Raw genomic sequence first — 9,607 nt, 5'->3', positions numbered from 1 at the left:
ACGTTCAGCAATTACAGATGAGCAGTTAGGAGAAGGAGCAAATGTCATGATAAATTCCACCCCTGGCGCTGCAACACACAATTGGGGAAAACCCAAAACTAGGAGATTCTCCCAGAGGAGCAAAGGGTGTGAACCCCACATCGGGCACCCCAACTTTTAAGACCCGCATCTGAGAAATGAGTGCCCAAAACTTCCAGCTTTGAAAACCACTGGGGATATTGCATCTGTAAGACCCCAGGACTGTAGTGAGCTGAGAAACAGCTCTTACAGAGCACATCCACTGGACACATCTGTCCAAGGGCCCAGGGTAGGGGTGGCCCTTGGTGCTCGGTCTGTAAGTGAAAGACACTCATTTGCATGTATTACAGCATTGGCTGAGGGGCAACCATCTCATACACACATCTCAGAGCCTGCTGGGACACTTGGGGATGGGGGCTGGGGGCACAGCAGCTTTGTGCTCTCCCTCTGCCTTGCTCTAGACAACAGGTGCTGTCTGGTTTTTTTCTATTTCTGTTGGGGACCACCTTCACACGGCACTCCCGCCTTGCTGCAGGCAGCAGGCAGCTCATTTGTGTGCCGCCTCCACCACGCTCCAGAGCACCAGTGTCCACCAGAGGGAAGCTTTTAGAGGCATCTGGGGCCCTATTTCTGCAGCTACAGCTCAGGGAAGCCCTTGACCACCCGGCTCTGGAGACAAGGCGGGGCTTGCATTCCTGGGTCTCAGTCAGAGAGACACTGCCCCCAGGGCATTGCCCAGACAGCAGACTAAAAGACGCCCCAGTCTTTCTCTGAAAGAGGCCTATTTGCTGGTCCAGGAGCTTCGGCCTGAGGGAGAGGCTTCAAGTTTGGCGGACACTTAAGGGTCTGCAGAGCTGATCTCAGGGAATGGTGGTCACTGGACGCCATATCGGCATTCTCCCTCTGCCTCACGACAGCTGGCCAGCATCTCCCGGAAACAAGCTCACACACTTTCCTGGGGCCTTGAGTTTTGTGGCTGCTGCTGGGAAGACACCTCCAGCTCAGAGGAACTGGTGGCCAGCAGAGCGTGTGCAGACAGTCCCACAGGACTTGACACATCTGCATTCTTCAAATGCTGCTGCCTGGGGGTCAGATGTCTAAGCAGCCTAAGTGTGGGTCCTGGCTGAGACTCTCCCTTTCGGACACTGGCAGGTCTTGGCACACTCTCAGCTGTTGAGAACTATTAAAAATAGAGCAGGCTATTTGAACAATCAGAGATTTGAGAGAAAACCGAGAGCTCGGGCAGGGTTGAAGAGGAAGTTTCATCTCCTATGAAAGGCCAACGCTTCAAGACTAGGAGGAGATTTTAATTTATCTTGAAACAAAACAGTATGTGAGTTTACAAATTTTAAATAATAATTTATTTTACCTCGGAAAAAAATGATCAAAAAGAAATCTAACATGCTATATTGTTCACCACAATAGGACACCCCCTTCTCACTCTACTATCAGAAATATTATGATTGAAATAATTATATTCTCTTTTTTCTATTAAAATGATCTTATAAATTTACAATGCTATTATTAGTTTCCAAGACTCAGAAGCAAAGATGTTAGAAATTTATGAAAAATATACTTTGAAGGTTTAACTATTTGAATTTGCTTTATAATTCTCTAGCTCTATACATTTTGAATACTTATTAAGTTTTAAGTCCCTGTAGCTCAATATAGTGAAGATTAGCTGAAACTTTTAAAAATTTTTGAAAGTTTTCAAAAGTCACATGGCTCAAGAAGAATGAAAGAAGTTTAAGTTCTATGTCTGGGTTGATGCAGGGCACAAACAGACTATGTGGAAAATGTGGAGTTACAGACAAGGCCATCCTGAGTAAAGATCCCCGAGAATTAACCAAAATTCCAGGGACAACTCCAGATTTTTAAGGGCTACGAATGAAATTCAAGTAGAGATCTTAAAGGGATCCATTGTTATCTGGGTTCCAGGTGGAATTAAAAGAAAACTGGCTAACGCCTGCCTCAGGGTGAGAAGGCAGCGTTGGCTGGCTCAGAAGGACGGATGAGCGGAGCTGCCGGGCTGGGTGGTTGGGGTGTGGTCCAGCTCCCTCCCCAGCTCAGGAGCCATTTGTGACCAGACCACAGCTGTGATGCGGGCCTAGGACTTTAGTCCCCACGTACACCCCTGTGCTCAGTTGCCTAAGGGCAGCAGTGTCGTTCAGACGATGGAGAATTATCTCTTTTCTCTGAAAAGCACTTTGGACACGTGGCTGGGCTCCAGCTGCACGTTTCGGGTGCCTGACATCATCTTGGGCGCCCTGTGCGGACTGGGGCTCTTCTTCCTAATAACCTCCTGCTTCCAGGTTGGTCCACCCGCACCACCTCCTAGGAAGCATGGAAGCTTCAGGAAGGTAAGGAACGCTTGGCTCGGCCCCAGAAGCACATGACTATCTTTCTTTTTTGCTCCTATTATTTCCACTTTTGTGATCAAGGAGAGAGCCTCCTGAGATGGGAAAGACTAGGACATCTATTCTCAGGGAAGAACAGAACAGCAGCCCTCAGGGACAAGCCGGGCTGGGCAGGGGCTGGACTGGGCGCCAGGATTTCCAGCCAGAGAGCTCAGGCCAGTCGTCCAGGGAGGGTAGAGGGCTCCAGGGCAAGTCCCAAATGCAGTGACCAGTGGCCGAGGACTGGATACAGGGAGTTCAGCCTCAGCCAGAGGTCAGGCCCCTGAGCCCCGGCTCACCAGCCGTGAACAGGTGTCTGGGACAAGACTTTCCCCGGTCAGGGCTGATCTGAGGGCAGTGCTGAGGCCCCCAGAGCCTCCGACTGGGGCTGCAGGGGGGCCCTGGCCTCAGGAAGCAGGGCCTACATGACGGAGCCCAGTTGCACCTGCAGGTCTGTGAGTGTGTGCTTCCTGAGCAGAGGAACTCTGACAGAAGAAATCCGGGGTGGGTCTCGCGTCAAAAATCCTTCATGTTCTCCGATGAAGGAAAACCGAAAAGACTTTTATCCACTTTAAAAAAGAGGGAAAGGGAAGAAAACCCACAGAGCCCCGTTAGATGCAGAAAGCTGTGCTGTGCGCGGACACGGGAGTCTGACGCCTGCCGGGAGAGGGCAGAGTGAGAGCTGGGCCCCAGCCCCTTGTTCTCCCTTGTCTCTCAGCATCCACCGAAGGGCAGGGGCAGGAGTCGGAAGAAAAATGGAGCTTTGGAAGGTAAGCTCCGTTCAGCCCCATGTGCCCGAGAGTCAGCCCCCACCCCCCACCCCCAGCTCCACGGTCTCCAAGGACGAGGATGCCAGTGGCAGAGTTTGTCCCTCAGAAACCAAACCCTCAGGGTGGCTTCTGGGAAGGAGAGCAGAACCCAGATACTTTCCAGATTCCATGCTCAGAACGAAGCTGTGAGGGGCCTGGGAAAGGGTGTGGGCGGCGGGCGTGCGGGCTGCAGGGGACCAGCGGTGCCTGGGCTGGGAGGTGGGACCTCCAGGTGTAACTGTGCTGTTTAACTTTGCTCAGATTCCTCCGTGAGGTGACCCCTGCCCTTTAGCCCCCACAGGCGGTTGTCAGGGCCTCGGGGGGATGGATGTGGAAGCGCTTTGTAAATGACAAACCCATTCGTGAGCTTTCTCCATCACTGTCAGGGACCAGGCAGCCTTGGGTGCTGGTACTTGGGCTCCAGCCTCCCAGTGATGTCCCCTAGAGAGGGACACGGCACTGAGCCTGCTGCGAGGCCCCTAGGCTCCCACCTTGACTCCATGACCCAGTCTCCTGATTTCCAGCTTGCAGTGTCTGTCACGAAGAGCTGGAAGAGATTCAGGACCTGGTTTTACTTCTGCAAAGGTAACTTCCCCTCCTCTCCCAGGTTCTCCTTCCTCCCAGAACCTATGGGGTGACCCCAGGGCTGCAGGCAGCTTGGGGCTGACCTGGTGGGGGGAGCCCTGGGGATGGGGGATGGCTGAAGCCCTGGGGGTAGGGAAGGACAGCAGGAGCATTGTGAAGTCAGCGCCAGGACTGGGCCGCAAATGCCCACCCCTACCTGGTCTGCCCAGCCGTCCTGGCCCTGCCAGCTCCTGGCTGCAGCCTGTGCCTCCTGTCTCCTGCAGCCACCTGGGGAGGTTCCTTGACAAGGGCGGCTTTCAACATCTCTACGGCCAAGAGCCCCCTGACAAGGTGTGCAAAGCAGAGCCTGCTGGAGCCCAGCAGCCGTGCAGGGAAGAGGCCGTTTCCACCATGTTCCCAGCTCCTCTCACCAAGCACCTTCCACCTCTGGCCTCCACCTTTTTGCCAGACTCAGTGATCGCGCCAGTTTCCATTCATTTGGACTTACCCTCAAGTTCTTGTCCGTCATCGGAGCCTTTCCTTTCCCTGGACAGCCTTTCGTCCCGGCCGCTTGCTCCTTCCCCTTCGCCCCCATCTCCTCCTGATGCCAGGGCCTGCTCGCCCCCTCTGACAGCCCCCTCTGCCCCACTGCCGCCAGACTCCACTCCAAGACCTCAGCGTGACCCACTGGCACCCCCACGGGGCACCATCCCACGCAGCTCATCTCCACGCATCACGTGGGCACCAGCCATCTCAGGCCTCGACGGCTCCAGCTGTCCCATTCCAGAGCTGCCTTGGTGGCAGGTGGCTTCCAAAGCCTGGAGGCTCTCCACCTTGACATGCTCTGAATCCCAGCAAGGGTGCCTGTCCTGTCACCCACCAGAGGCCCCGTTCTGGGAAGACCCCACAAGCAGACAGGTAAAGGCTAGTGGCCTGCCCTTTGTCACCCCAGATGTCCAGAAGCTGCTGGAGATACTAATCACCAAGAGGGCAGGACTGAAGGTTCAGAAGGAGAAGGGAAAGGAGCAGGGAACAGGCTACCACCTGGATTCATCGGTGAATACGTTCAAGTTCCTGGACCCCAGGCATCGCCAACACTTCTGGAGCATAAAAGGCCAACCAGCAGGGCTGCTTGGTTCTGAGAAGTCCCCATATCTCCACACTCGGGGGGACCAGCTACAGCAGACATGCAGCCAGCCCTTCTGGGGTCTCCCCTTTCTGCACAGTGAGTCTCTGGTGGCTCCTGTCACAGTTGCTGATTCCTCTCCAAAGTTACCCTCTGTCGTACTCAATGAACCCTCTAATGCCAAACCACTCCAAAATCAAGCTAAAGTCACTTCACATCTCTCACTGGCTCAGCCTTTGCCCTACCCTCCAGCCCAGGCCCAACCACAACCCTTGACCCCAACCAGGCCCCAATGTCAGCCCCCACCTCTGGCTCAGGTGGAGACCCAGGCCCGACCCCACCTCTTGACCCCAACCAGGCCCGATTTCCAACCCCCACCTCCGGCTCAGTTTGAGATGGCCCACTGCACACCCTCTTTCCCAATCCTACCACCTTCTTCTCAGCCCCAGGCTAGGTACTGTGACGTAGCTTGCCCTGCAGTCCCAAATAAGGCACAACCTTTCATCTCAACTGCAGTGCAAAATCTGGAAAGTCACTTTTTGAAAAAGCAACTAGAAAGGGAGAAGAATCTACCCTCTGTGGTTAGAAAGTCCCAGCGAGTCTCTAGCCAAGCCCCTCCCTGCCTTCCCCAAGGCAGCAGGGCCTCCAAGGCCCACAGCACCGTCTCCGTCCCTCCTGGGGATTTCATCAGCCCTGGGGTTCGGAAGAAATTGGAGCAACACCTCCAGCAAAAGTTCATGCCACAACAGAGCAGACTGCCCTTCAAAAGCCAAGTGTCTCAGAAACTGATGGAGCCTCAGGGCACATTCCCAGGGCCTTGCCAGGCACAGGCACGATGGGGCCCTCAAAGCCCTCTGCGTTTATAGGCCAGGGGAGCTGGGATGCACAGAAGATGGGGTCCAGGTGCCCCGCAAGGGCCCCACCAGGGAAGGGCCTGTACAATGATGTAGGCCGTAGTGTGGGAAGGATCCTAAGAGATATATATGTGACCTCAGCCAGCCACTCACCGAAGGCTCCAAGCATGAAGACTGAGTTAAAAAGTCACTTGAGCATGAAGACTGAGTCAAACAGAGACTTGAGCCTAGGCAGGAAGCATCCAGAAAATGTCTTGGGAGTCCTTTTGGGCAGGATGGCAGAGCAGACCCACAAGGGTCACATCCATATGAATGTACATTGTTCAAGGCCTGCCGCCAACCCTGTCTTAGACCTTCCTGAAAAGTCAAATTCTCATAAGGGAGCAGGAAGTTCAGGACCCCCCCAGGATTGGGAACCCTGCATGAACACCTCCTGTGAGTCTCTGGTCCTTAGTCCGTGCGTTCAGCAGGTGCTGAAGCACATATTATCAGGTTTTGGGGGAAGCACAGTTGGAGTTTACTACACAAGGCCCTCAAGTTCCTAAGTCTCTTTAAGTTGAAAAAAGCTCACCCCATGGCCGTCCCCAGCTCCATCGTGGAAGTCACCTGTGAATCTGGGGACCATGCAAAACCCCAGCTAACTGAGGTCTTGGAAAAGCCGCCTCAGCCCCAACCGGAAGAGAGCGTCAGAACCGCAGAGTCAGCTTCCACGCTGCTGAGTCCCCTCTTGCCCCCTCATGTCCCTGTGAGAAACTCCCAGGGGGCCTGGGAGGGAGCCCGCCTGGCGATGTCCGTGAGCCCCCTGAGGCCTCTCTGATTGGACAGGGGGACAAGTCACCTTCTCAGGCTGTCACATACAAGTTTATAGGCAGAATCTGGCACAATGAGTCTGTCATGGGGGCTGAGAAAGGCAGCCTGCAACAGCCCAGTCCGAGTCCATCAGTGGCCAGGGATGAGCCAAGGGAAGAGACTGGGGGACGGGCCTCATCAGACTCCTGCAGTAGCGTAACAGTAGTGGACCTGGACGCATGGCCCCGGTCTTCCAAGTCCCAAGACACGGACACTGCTTGGAAAAGTATTTTGGACCCTGGTATGATGATTAGGTCCCAAACCATGAATGTGGATCAGAAGGGTTCCTGGTCTCCAAGGTCCATAAAAAGCCTCTCATCAAGTGCACAGTCCGTGGACCTAACTCCAGAAGATGTATACTTGGACGCACAGCTTCGGAAGCTTGAGGGCCAAAGGTTCACAAAACCAGAGCAACAGCACATGAGGGTGCTCCTTCAGGACTATGAAACTGGGGTTCTCCTGCAAGACTGTGCCACCAGCACCCTTCTTCAAGACTGTCACTCAGATATGTCCCTTGCCGCAGACTTCTTGGCTGCTGAGGCATCTCTGTCTCATTCCCAGACCTTGTCCAGTGGGGATATGTCAGTTTCCCAGGTGCTCTATGACCTGAGCTCCAGTGGAGGGAGCAGTTGGGGACCGCAGGAGCCCTGGGGACAGCAGGCCCCATCAAAGAGCCAGAGGAAGAAGTCTGGGCCCACTGATGCGTGAGAGAATGATAGGAGGCCCAGGCCAGGACAGCACAAAAAAGGGCTGGCAGAGCGCAAGGCCCACCTGGCCCGGGGGCTGAGCCATCCCAGCCGGAAAAAGGAATCAGCAGACTCCCAAAGAAGCGAGGCCCGCCAGCTGAGGAAGGGACAGGCTCCGTCGGAAATCTCCTTCAGGAAATACATGAAGCTCCTTCTCCAGTGGGTTTTCCCCAGTAAAGACAAAGGACCCAAAGACCCCCTGCAAAAAGGCAAGCCTGCTTCAGCCACTGCGCAGAGCCCAGACCCTGCCCAAAGCCGATCGTTTACAGACAGCACGGTCGCCAATGTGGAGGCTCTCATGACGGCTGTGGGGCAGATCCTCGAGGAGAAACTGGCCCTTCACCCTGGACACGGGCCTTATGCCTCAGAGTTAAATTGGCACGAAGGAGACCCCCAGGCCCCAGTGGGTCAGCATTACTGCTACCAGAGGGTTGTCTCCTACCAAGAGCATAGGAGAGTGATGAGTGGGAAACCCTGCGATCCCCGAGCTCCCCCCAAGGGCCACAGCTGTCACGGCAGGAATAGGTGGGCCAGTCGCAGCCACAGAGACGGCAAGTGGGCCTGCCTGCCTGGGGAGCCCGGGCCCCCAGGCAGACGCTGCCAGCACGGGCTGGGAACGGCAGGCCTCCCCGGCCACCCCGCCCACTGTCCGAGGCACTGTCTCCTTCGGAACCACGCCTCTCCTGCGCTGTCGGGGTACGCTCCCTACGTCCTTCCTGGGAGGGCGACTCTTCTCCAGGGAACAACGTACACCGTGCAGAGCTTTTTTCTCTCAGGTTAGCACATCCCCTTTGTGCTAATGGCTTCTTCCTACCACAATTTTTATTGTTTCCCCCAAACATATGTGTTTTTCCCATGAGAGGTGTGGCATGCGTCTGTGTCCTGCTGGGGAGAAGTGTCCAGGCACTTGGCTTCCAGAAGGGACGACAGGGCCATGGAGGGAGGCTGACCCCAGCGTGGAATTCTCACCCTTGCCCCAATTCCCTCATTGCTCCTTAAAGTCCCACAACTAGCAGCGTTACAGAAACAAATGGAAGCATTCAGGGCCTGTCAAGGAGAACAAAGCCTAAAGACTTCCCCTCTCCGAGGATCTGGCTCAGCCTTACTCCCCCGCAGGCTCTCTACCTTGAACTTGTGCAGCTCAAGGGGAGGGGTTTGCAGAGGCTGAAATTCCCCTCAGTCTCCAGAAAGTGTCAGAGACAAGTTCACGTGGCAGATTAAGGAAGGGAGTCAGGGGCAGCACTGGCCCCGCGTCCAGAGCTGGGAGAAACCTTGCCCCCCAACCCCCGCCACGTCTTGCTGGGAAGAGGTGACACCTGCCCTGAGCCCTCCCCACCCTGAAGCTGGGTTGAGGTGGGCCGGGAGCGGCCCCTCCCTCTGCCTTTCTCGGGATCTGGAGCAGCGGTGAGCATGGGGAACGTGGCTCCCCCAGCTCTGGGCGTGTGCAGTGGGTGCCCCGAGACCTCCGAGGGCCTGTCCAGACTGCCCCAGAGGAGGGACCAGCCCTGCCCACAGCGCCCACCTCCCCTCCCAGGCTGTGACTCTGTGCAGTCACCTCACCGCCTGATGGTGGGACACTGGGCACCGGGGGGAGGGGTGTGGAGGGGGCGGAGGCAGGTGGCGCAGGGTGCTTGTAAATGCTACAGTGACCAAGGAGCCCCCGGCATCCCACCACCATCTACAGGCCCAGAGGGGAGAAGATGGGGCTGGGGGGCTCACCCCAGAGTGTCCACCCTCCTTCAGCTCCCCGAGCCCAGACAGAGGGCAGCCACCTGCAGCTTCTACTCTGAGGGCCAGGCTCACAGAGGCAGCAAAGCCTCAAGCAGGAAGGTTCTCTTCTCCACAGAGTGTGTAATAAGCTCTCACAGGATGGGGAGCTAGGGACAGACTGGCGGTCTGCAGCCTTTACTTACACACAGGGCCCAAGGAGGCTCCCAGGGGACAGACAGGACTTAAAAGAGCCGGAGACTGTCCCGGGATCCTAGCAAGTCTCACGTGGCTCTCAGCTTTGCTTACCCCAGAGCCCAGAGTGGGAAGAGGCTAGCAGACAGGACCTGTCACACAGCAGGCGGAAGTGACCTGTGGGGACTGGGGTGCCGTCCACCTTTCCTCCCCGGCCCGGCCACACGGGAAGCTGGGAGATGGGGAGCAGTGCTCTAGAGTGATGGATGCTTCATATCAGTCACTCCTGCGATGGACAGCCCTGCTCCAGGAGGGGCCCCTCATCCAGGTGACAGCAGGGATG

The sequence above is a fragment of the Camelus dromedarius genome, chromosome 23 (assembly GCF_036321535.1).
Source record: "Camelus dromedarius isolate mCamDro1 chromosome 23, mCamDro1.pat, whole genome shotgun sequence".
Lineage (NCBI taxonomy): Eukaryota > Metazoa > Chordata > Mammalia > Artiodactyla > Camelidae > Camelus > Camelus dromedarius.
The sequence above is the reverse complement of the archived record's forward strand: the minus strand, read 5'-3'. Positions refer to the sequence as shown.